Raw genomic sequence first — 11,324 nt, 5'->3', positions numbered from 1 at the left:
GACACTCTTTAGGTTCTAATTTGTATTTATTTCAGTCATATTTCAGTGCAAGTCAAGGTAAAAAGTAATAAAAAGATTCTTGGGGACGATTATTCTTTTATTCTAAAGTTCGATTATACCAAAGTTCCAGTTGTATGGTTGTTGTAGCCGGCACGTGACGAGGCTGGGCGTGGCCAGACTGTCAGTTATTGTAGCCCCCAGGGTGTGTGGTCAGGGGCTGCCATGTGCAGGGAAGCCCAGCAATAAGGAAGAGGATGGGGGTTGTCTGGCACAGATAACATGCATGGTTAGGCTTGCTGAGCTGCTTATAAACATTTCATGGACTGTCTTTGGTGATCCCAACATACGTTTGACCTGCAACACTATAGTGAATGCAGGTAATGTAGCTCCAATGCATGTTAGGTGCAATGCACAGTAATGCATTGCCATGTTAGAAAAAAGAAAGCAGCATGTGTTGCAGTTTTCATGCAGTGCTGAGATGCAACATGTGGCCCCACTTCCACCTGAATAGGAATGCTTTGCAAATGCCTGATGATGTCCTTGAAAAGTCTTTACACGCATTTGTGACATGTTTGTTTCCTTTACGCCTCCAGTCCCTGTGCAAGATGACCGCCATACTTACATTGGACCTGAACCTAGTGGGAGGTGCAGCCATCTTTCTCTAATTATTCCGCTTCCAGGTGATCTTCAGCTCTCCTGATTGGCCATACTGGGGTGGCGTATCCATACATCACCCCGGCACATGCAAGGGAAGCCAGGAATTCCAGAATGCTGATTGTACGCATTGCGCAATGATGTGACTTACCTGCCTGATTGTGCAAACTTTTATTAGGCAGGATTTATATAGTGCCAACAGAGTACGCAGCGCTGTACATTAAATAGGGGTTGCAAATGACAGACAGATACAGACGGTGGCACAGGAGGAGAGGACCCTGGCCAGAAGAGCTTACAATCTAGGAGTGGGGGAATTAACACACAAAGTGGAACTTTAGTCCTGCATGTAAAATCTTGGCTATGTGGTAACCCACCGGAGCATGGCCGTCCTTCTGAATGAGCACCGATAATAGTTAGGTAATAATTTTATCATTTGATTTCCAACTATTTCCCGCAGCCGCCATGACACGCTAGGAAAAGTCCTGCTGCTGCAAATCTTCCAACTGAGGCAAAGATCGCCCCTTGTACCTGGTGAATGTACCTGGTGAATATATTATTTATGGCACTGTTCAAGAAACACCCTGCAGGGGGATGGGCTCGGTGAGTAAGCGCTTCCTTTTCAAACAGGATTTTGCAAAATGCATTCAAACCAATGGTGTTCATTGATGTGGGAGGATGGTCAGAGGCCCAGGCTCAGTTTGGATGACACGTATGGCTTGATTGTTCCCTCTCAAAGAGCAGTTGGTGCATTTGGTCGTAACCTGAGCTGACCCTTTTTTAGGTTCCTTTCATCATTGTCTATCTGTGAGCACTAAAGCTACACACACACACACACACGTGCAATAATTGTCGTTGGAAAGGATCCTTCACGATCCTTTCCAACGACTAAGAACTACGTGATGCTTGAACAAGTGCTGTACATACAGCGCCATTCTGCTCTATAGAGAGGGGAGGGGGAGAACGACGGAGTGGCACCCCCTGCTTCCATTACGATCGTCCGTGGATCCACCAGGACGGTCGTTCGGACGATGGGCGCTGTACACACGCCAGATTCTCATCCGATATCAGCCCTGAGCCGATTGTCGGACGAGAACCATTGGATGTGTGTTTGCAGCCTTAGGCTATGTACACACATGCAATAATTATCGTTGGAAACGAATGACTAACGATTAATCGTCCGATAATTAACAAAAAAAGTGCACAACGAAGAATGTCTCTGGAAACGATCTTCAAACGATCCTATCTAGTGTGTGTACAATATTAGTGGATTATTTTTAAACGATTGTATTGTTACAGCATGTACAGAATCGTGCACAATGCGATCGGCCAAAATAATCATGAATAATCATTCATTTGTCGTTAATCGTTAATTTTCCAGCGATAATTATTGCACGTGTGTACATAGCCTTAGTAAAAGTCAGGAGTGCTTATTTATGTGTACCTAAAGACTAGTACACACAAGCCAACTGATTTGTTGGAAGTCCCCGAAAAAGTTGTACATAAGTGTTATGCCCCTCGAACTATTTTTCCTGGATAGACTGGAATTCCAGATATATTTGATCAGGTTTAGTGGCAGACATAGCCAAAAGTTGGCCTCTGCAGAACTGATTTGAGGCTTTCCCCGCTCAAATGACTGGAGGTCCCTGTTGGCTCAGGAAGGTCCAGGGTCCATGTGCAGCAGCACAATATGCGCTTCCCTATATCTGTCCCTGATCATGTTAAAAAAAAGGTCCATCAATTTCAACCAATAAATTTGAGATTTACCTACAGGTCTGTTGTCCTTTTCAGGAAACGCATCATGAGAAATGCCACCTACCGGAGTACAGGAGGTCCACAGGTTGTGAAGGGGCTGCAAGAGATCAGTAGAACTGAAGTACAACAACAAGTAAAAACAAGTATTTCATTAAAAAAACTCTTATTGCTAATAATACACTTTCAGTTAGGGTTTACCATTATTATTATTGCAGATGACAGACAGATACAGACAGTGACACAGGAGAAGTAGCGGACCCTGCCCAGAAGAGCTTACAATCTAGGAGGTGGGGGAAGTAGCACACAGTAGAAGGGAGATATGGATTGGTGGGAAGTAGTGAAGGTTTAGGGAGACAGAAGAAGATGGGTAGGCAAGTTTGAAAAAATTTGTTTTGAGTGCTCTTTTAAATGAGCAAAAGTAGGAGCAAGTAGAATAGGCCCAGGAAGACCATTTCAGAGAGTTGGGGCAGCTCTAGAAAAGTCTTGACGACTTTTAGAAAAGTCATGTGACCACTATACGAGTGAGGAAGTCATTAGGTCATTGCAGGATTATACATTGACCAATCCTGCAGCGGATAGGTCCCAGGCCCAGTGGAAGAAATTTTCTCTTATTTTCAGGACAGGAGGAGAATGCATTCAGCGTTTGATGAGTGATTGGCAGAGATTCATCAAACTCCCCCCAACCACCCTTGTGACTTCTCCAGATGGACGCATTAGTAAATCGGAAACATGAGTGGCTTCGTATAAATGAAGTAAGCACCAGTGTCAACTTAAAAAAATGGGTTAGAATTAAGTTGTGCACAGACGCTAGATTTTTGTTGCACCTGTACAGCTGTCCTCCAATGTTGTGTACTGTCCTGGAGGAATCCTAAATGACCATCACGAACGATTGCTGTTGTTTCCTAATGGGGAGGACGCAGTGGGACCCCTTTCACCCATCCCTCCTCCAGCTGCATAGCACTCCTCGTTCTGGAAACAAGCAAAAAGCGATCATTTCCACTGACAATTATTAAACATATGTACTCAGCATTAGGTTTGGGTTGGCAGATAATCCTGACAGTACAAGAAACGGATCTGCCTTTAGGCACCTGACACCAACAACTCACTTGGCTGCTGGATCACACCCAATGCACGGCTCTGGAGCAGGATGTTTGAGTGGCGGGGGAATGGCCCATGTTTACATAATATTTCACTACTGATGACTTTTTTTAGTTTTACACAAGTGTTGCTGATTTCCCACTTACTCCATGTGAGAAATCCCTTATGTGAAAGTTTCAGATGCTTTACAGAGACATAATACATTGCGCAGGGGGCCTGTGGGGTATGGTAAACTGTAGAATGTAACAACATTGCATTCAGTTAGTTTAAACTTTACATTTCCTTTGTTTGCTTCTGAAGTCTCTATCTACATTTGCATATTTGATTAATAGGGAGAGGTAGGAGCAGGTTTGTAAAAGAAAACCTGATTTAAATTCCTGCTCCACCTGCCCTGCGGGGGCACCGTAAAGCAAACCCAACCCAAACTGCACATTCACCCAAAAACATTTGGCACCTGAGCAGCCATACTGTGCATGCTGGCCTAAATGCTTAGCTCCTATGTGGCTATAATGAGTATGAATAACCTGAAGCATGCTGCCACATGTGATCCCAAATGCTCTGAATCCAAGGGGCCATACTGTGTATGCATGCTCAGAATCTGAGCGCTATTTAACACTTATCTGAGAGTGAGCTAGCCTGGGTGGCTACGTTTAGCCTCCAGAGAGACCCTACAAAGTGTTGTTGCCGCTCCTGTACGTGGAAATTAATTGCTCTGCACCTTCATAAGCTGCAAACATGAACAGAGAGGCCCTCCTAGATTGTAAGCTCTTTGGGGCAGGGCCTCTCCTCCTGTGTCACTGTCTGTATTCATCTGTCATTTACAACCCCTATTTAATGTACAGCGCTGCGTAATATGTTGGCACTATATAAATCCTGTTTATTAATAATATTATTAACAATTTAAAGCCTCTATAATGTTTTAATTGCTGTTTGTCTCCACGTCGGCTGCTCCTTTTTTTTTTTTTTTTTTGCTTGTCCTGGTGACTCCCTGTTTTTCCAGTTGTCACTGGAGCAGGAGATGAAGTGTGAGTAGTTCTTGATTGCAGCCCCTGCTACATCATGGCAATGTGAGATTGCAACAAATAAAAATAATAAATTAATGTAATCAATGTACAAAAAAGGGTGACGCTGAAGGCATGAAATAATTTGATTGCAGCATGAACATGTGAGCTGCACCAAGCAGCCGGTACCACTACCCCTAATGTCGAATTGTTCTGCGGAGAACAAAAGCAACCATTCCAAATAATTCACAATTATTTTTTTCTTCTGGGATGGGGTCAGAGATCTTTGCATAGATGGCAGATTGCCCACAAACATCCAATTTTTCCCTAATCTGTCCATAAATAGCCAGATCAGGCCTTGGTCACCTCCTGCCTATTGCCACTTTAATGAGACACCCTGCTAGGCCCTCCTCTGCTGTCAGATATGGAGGAGTAGACTTAAAAGCAGACCCAGCAGCTCAGCTGCATACCAGGACAATGCTATTCATTCAGCCCAGACTGTTCCATTTGTCATCAGTTAACAGGGGGGTTTACTTGGCCTCTGGTTCTGCTTGCAGACCAACATCTACATCTAAAGCCTTAATGATCCCCAGAAATGGATTTATAGATTATTATGGCAAGGAGAAAAAGGTGGCGGTGTGTTTTGGATGGAGTCTATTGGTTTTGCTTTTGGAGAGGTGAATGCTGCTCCCCCCTTGTGTTGGGATTTAGCAGCCCCAGTTTACCAGCTCTTGCAGGCTGCATCAGAAATAGCTCTTGCAGGGGGGAGGAATGTGAAGTCTTTGGCAGATACACTGATCCAAAGGTGAAGCAGCAGAACCTATGTAAGTAGCTCTCTCTATGCATGTCTATGGGCAGTACATGGGGCAGAGGCCTGGAGCCTTGACATTAAGACCTGATGCCAGGGGCAAACCCTGCATGGTGGCTGTTCTGCAATGCAATGGACTTTATATAAGACATGTGTGCTGATTAGGAGAGGCTGGACCTCCCCTACCGGCTCCATACATTATATTCAGGATAGCAATACACCGCCTTGGAAATCTGAGATTCCAGAAGGCTGCGCAGCTTGCTGGATTTGAAAACCAGTTTTTGGTCTTACACCAGCCATGCACCAGGCTGCCATTAATATCTGATGTATCTCTGGAATGTTACAAACAAAAACAAAGTAGCAAAATATTGAAATACATTGTATCAGTTTTACAGAAAATCATTTTTGGATTGATTGGCCCCTGAGTATACTAATGCTACCTGGGCTGACCAAAAACTTTTCTGTACTTCGATGGAGTTGTTTAGTTTTATAATTTCTTTGAAATTGATTGACATAAGTTATGATACATTTCATTTCAATTTCTGAAGTTAATTTGTAGATTGATCACTGGACACTACAAAATATTTTAGGTCTGTGCCCACCTTGTTTTGTGAGTCATGCCCTCCCCTCTGCCATGGCATCATATTGAATGGGCCAAAAAGAGGAAATTTAGAAGAATAGATTTATATATTTATTTATTTGCACCTGTTAATGTTACATTAAAGTTTTTTTATTTACTTGTGTGAGACAGTAGAATGGGGAACCATTTTTTTACGGTTAGTATGGTTGCACTTTGGTTTTGCTTTACCATTTCCCTGGGTCATCTCTTAATAGAACAAAGCTAAAACAAAGTAGCGAAAATTTCAAATACATTGTATCATTATTTTTGCAATGACCTGACCCCTGAGCAAACCAGCAGCTATCTCAAGATTTTGGCTGAGCAAAAACTTAAAAGAAAAATAATTTAATTTTTTTTTATTGATTTACATCAGCAATAATACATTTTAGTTCCTGAAACCAATTTGCAGGTTGATCACCCCAAAATATTTGGAGTCTGATCACCCTGCTTTAGGAGTCATGCAGGGTCTGGCCCCTCCCCTCTGCCTTGGCACTATATTGACTGGGCCAAAAACAGGAAATTTCACCTGTTATGTCACATTAAAGTTTTAATATTCACTTTTGTGAGATAGCAGAATAATGGGAACCATTTTTTCAATATTAGAATAAATATAACATTGTATTACGGTTAGTATGATTGCACTTTGGTTTTGCTATACCATTTCTTGGATCATCAAAGTTGATAAGGTTTATTGAATGTCCCAAGCAGTCCAACTGCAGATTGATGATACAAGTACCATGAAACTTCCTTGCTGTGCAGCATGGCAGGGGTGTGCAAATTTAGAGACGGCCTGAATTGAATTACAAATTCTTTCGGCAGCTATTGTAACACTATTGTAATTGGGTGATTTGAATAAAGTCTTAGTGGAATTCTCATAAGGGAAGAAAAGTAATGTATGAATGGGTCAAGCAGGTGGTCAAAAAGTCTAGGCAATTTAACACTAAGTGTATAAGGAATGCACAGCACATATGTGGATAAGGTATGGGATGTTCAATTTCATAGAGTGGTAGTTGATTTCAGTCAGGTCTTTACCAGCATTGAGAAAAATTATTTTTCTTAGGTAGGTCTTCTAGAATTAGGGGCCGCAGGTCAGCCTTATGCTTGGCTAAAGACACGTTTTGTGGGATTCCTTCATCAGGGCTACATATAATATGAAGATGACAATCAGTATGCAGAGTTGATGGTGGTGTGTATACTTGGTTTAGCATATTAGGTTTATATATGTAGGGATTACCCATACAATGTTAGGACACCACATACAGAAAATATTTGTGGCTTCGATAAAGTGAGATGACTCGAAAATGCGTTGGCATTTATAGGAGTCTGAATAAAATTATATCTGGATTTTTTAAAATATACAATAAGATCTAAATGGTAGGGTGTGCTCTTTCCCTTATATACAGTCTAACCTTATACGCAGTGTTTTTTAACCAGGTTACCCATAGAGCCTGCCAGGGGTTTCTTGGGCCATAAGCAATTTTGAGTGCTTCTTAGGTCAGTGTAACCGACACCAATGATCTTTTTGGCTATCCATAGGGGTGACATTCTTCCAACTGGCCATCATCATAAGGAATTCTTTCTAATGACCACCATGATAATGTTCTGTGAGCTGTGAATTAATTATAGAAGGGGAACATAGAAATATCTCTCTATTAGGCCTCTATTAGGTCTGTAACTAAGGGCCCTATTACTGAGGTCCTGCTAAGTGTCGTCCTCTTGGTGTTGCAACCCAGTGGTACCTTAAATCACATAGCATTTGGAAAGCTCGCTGTATTTATTGTACACTGGCACAACTTTTAAGCTTTCGTTCCGCATCAGCTGCGGCTAGTGCAGATGGGCAATTTTTATACCAGCCCTGTGTGTTATGCACTGTGCACTTATTTATTTATATTTTTATTTTTTTTCGCTGCTCTGTTTTTGTGTGTCACTTTTGATGGCGGGTGCTGTTCCTTTACAGGTCGGCCCTGAAGTCTGGAGGGTGCTAAGGCCTTATGGTGGAGCGCTCTCCCATAGTAGGACTCTTTGTTCGAGCACCAGGGATTTTGTTTAAGGATTATGATTAGCGGGATTCAGTAAAAACTATAGATTCCTGAAGACCTGAAAGTTATTTCAAAACTTCTATGTTCAGAAAGGCTGCTCTCATGTACCGTTCTGGAAGTCAATATTAGAAGTCAGGGTTTGCACAAAGTCACGGTAATCATAATATTATTGGGAAAATATCCAATCTTGTGTGACAGCACAGGAAAGTGACCATGTGACCATGTGATTATAATATCCCTGCCACCATGCGGACCATTTTCTGAGAAGGCTGATAAGAGCAGTGAAATATTGACCTGCCCCTAAGGCAATTCCTTGCCATTCCAACCAGCCAACCAAACCCCTCCTCCTCTGCGGTCCAAGGAAAGTTCTGTTGGGGCCATACATACCCTGCCTTGGGGGGGGCATCAGAGAACCATATGTGGCTGGGATTCATTTGGTTGTTTAGGACTGGAGGGCGATTGCTGTGGGTGATATCAGGTCACTGTTGATCTTTAGGTTCACTGTTTATCCAATCAACAACCCTTTCTTATTTGTTTCTTTTTGTTTTGTTTACCATATCATTAAAAGCGTTCTGTTACTTGATAAATGAAAAAAAAAAACCTGTTGGTCCTGATAGAAATCCAGTAAATTCCTAACCTCCTCTAGTACATATCAAAGTCTTAAATTGTTTTTGCCTAGTTCACCTGGACTACAAAACCCCCTATGCTAATGAAAAGAGGAGAAGGTATTTTGTAATGATAACTTTGCTCCTTCTTAAATACAATACAGTTTCTGAAGGTTATCACCCTATAACAGGAAGTTTGTCACTGGCAGGATCACCAGATAGAAAAATAACCTTAAAAGGAATCTAATGCAGCCACCTCATCTAAGGACCCTCTAAGCTGCAATATAATGCATTGCGGGTTTGTTTTTGATACATTGTGTTTTGTTTGTGTATATATTTTTCATGTGTTTGTTTTATTTGATATAATTTTTTATGCTTTGTATACATAAACTTAGAAATCAGCTGAAAATTTAGGTTCCATATATTATGGCACACTGGTATGCAACCACTTACCTGGTCACCATCTTGGCCTTCGCTCTCCCTTCTGCTGGACCCCATTATTGTTTAGCATAGCTGGTGGTCAATACCTAGGCATCATGGCGTCCCAAATACGGGGGTTCTGTTTTTTTCTGTTGGAAATGGCAGTTTTATCATTTGGGAATCATCACCTTATTTACTGATGGTTTATTGACCTTGCAAGTTTCCTAAGTATGTTCAGGTCTCTAAAATTGAGGATTCTGCATTACTAATAACACAACGTAGGTCTTTGTATTCCATTCCAGTCCCATGCCAGTATCTAATAGGTGCACGTATATGGGAGAGTGGGTAAAGCCTATCCACATTTTCTGCTATGGGTCATGATCACCGCCGTCTACCCAGTAACTGAGGACATTATGAGAGTGTCCCCAGTGATTAGAATGAAAACGGGAGGACAGGCAAACAAAGCAGTAGTGGACTAAACAGCTAGGAGTGTGGGTGGGAACAGGTAAGCAATGGACTACCTGGAAATCTGCCATTGAGGTTTGCACAGGGAAAGGTGTTGGGGGGTCATTGCAGTCTGCATGTGGGGTAATTTATTGAGGTCCCTGACGTCCCCTGTCCCTGAGGTTTACACAGAAGGTCTGTCATTCAGTGGCTTATAGCTTAAATTTGAACTGTTGGTTTGTTATTAAGGGTCCTGTCCTTGAGGTTCGCATGGTGGATCTATCATTAGGGTCTGGACTGAGGGTCCTATGGGAAGACTACTACTGAGAGGTCTTCATGAGGACCTTATGGGTTCTGTCACTGAGGAGTCTATACCTAGGGTCTGTACTGAGGGTCTTATGGGAAGACTATCATTGACAGGACTTCATGAGGACCTTATGGGATTTGTCAGTAAGAGGGGTCTATACCTAGGGTCTGTACTGAGGGTCTTATGGGAAGACTATCATTGACAGGACTTCATGAGGACCTTATGGGATCTGTCACTAGGAGGGGTCTATCCCTAGGGTCTGGACTGAGGGTTTTGCGGGAAGACTATCATTGACAGGACTTCATGAGGACCTTATGGGTTCTTTCACTGAGGGGCCCTTCACTAGAGTCCGGTCTGAGTGTTCTATGGGAAGACTATCACTGAGAGGTCTTCATGAGGACCTTATGGGTTCTGTCACTGAGGGGTCTACAACTTAGTGCCCTTAGTGAAAGACCCCAATATAGACCTAAGTTGGGATATTGCTGAGGTCTTACCTGGCGGTTTGTCCTGGGGATGGGGGAGCATTTGGTTACTGAAGGGCCTATCACTAAGGTCTGCACCGAAAGTCTATATGGTGTATGTCCCTGGTTCGTTTGGGAACTATATCACTGGAAGTTCTTTATTGAGGTTCTTACGGGGTCTGTCACTGAGGGGTCTATATTGCTGGTCTGTAACTAAGGGCCCTATTACTGAGGTCTGCACTAAATTGGGGTGTGGCTGAGTTATGCACTGCGGGGGGATTCGGTCACTGAAGGGTCTATCACTAATGTTGACACAGGTCGTTAAGGGGAGTCCGTCCCTGAGAGTTCTTCATTGAGGTCCTCCCAGTAGGGAAGGGGGTCTATCCCTGAAGTCTGCATTGGGGGGTCTCTCGCTGAGAGGTCACCACTGAGGTCTGCACTTGGGAGGAGGTATCTCTTACTAAAGGAGTTTGTCGCAATGTCCCTTAAGGACTGCAGCACATACCGTTCACACTTTATTTACCTGTACCCATTTAAACCACACCGAATATGCAGCGCCATTTACCCATGCCCACCTTTCTCCACGTGCTGCATTATCCCTTCCTATAGATGTCCCTCTATGTAGTCTGTAGGGAATTATGGAGTTTGGTAATTTGTTTTGGTTTAGGTAGCCCCACATTTTTCTGATATACACAGCACCGCTTCCGGTAAATCTTCAGGCCAAACAAATTTGTGTAAATTTACATCCTGTAGCATTCAGTCACTAGGCCCCAGCATATTTCAGCAGGCCACTGGGCTTCATAGTACCATAGCAGGCCTCATGTCTTTAGCGCAGGCCTCATGTCTTTAGCACAGGCCTTGTTGTTCATAGCAACCATGCCAGCTTCTTCATTGCCAGTATACAGACAGAGCCAGTAATGGTTCTTTCCTCAGACACTTCCATACATAAGGCCCAGAGTGGAGACACGGGCGAGACAGAAATAGATATGACCCAGCCATGGTATAGGGATGAACTATTTCACACCGCATCCATGTTTGTCTGACTCATCACATTCACGAGCCAATGTGAAATCTATACACGCTGCTAATATTATGGAGTGGGGGGGGGGGGGGGGG

The 11,324-nt window shown here is 43.0% G+C and overlaps 1 protein-coding gene across 2 annotated transcripts in view; it reads left to right on the top strand.

Moving 5' to 3' along the window:
* Positions 1 to 192: 192 nt before the first annotated feature.
* The window catches only part of KLHL21 (kelch like family member 21), a 44,921-nt gene continuing 33,789 nt past the window's right edge, over positions 193 to 11,324 (top strand). Inside the window, exon 1 of one of the 2 annotated variants that reach the window (XM_072426272.1) lies at positions 193 to 377. The gene's annotated coding sequence lies outside the window, so the exon portion shown is untranslated. Of the gene's footprint in view, positions 378 to 5,192; positions 5,330 to 11,324 lie in introns of those variants that run through there. The other variant, XM_072426270.1, reaches the window with a different exon arrangement.

This window comes from Pyxicephalus adspersus, chromosome 11 (assembly GCF_032062135.1).
Source record: "Pyxicephalus adspersus chromosome 11, UCB_Pads_2.0, whole genome shotgun sequence".
Taxonomy (NCBI): domain Eukaryota; kingdom Metazoa; phylum Chordata; class Amphibia; order Anura; family Pyxicephalidae; genus Pyxicephalus; species Pyxicephalus adspersus.
Note: the sequence above shows the minus strand (reverse complement) of the source record. Positions and strands in the feature narration are given on the sequence as shown.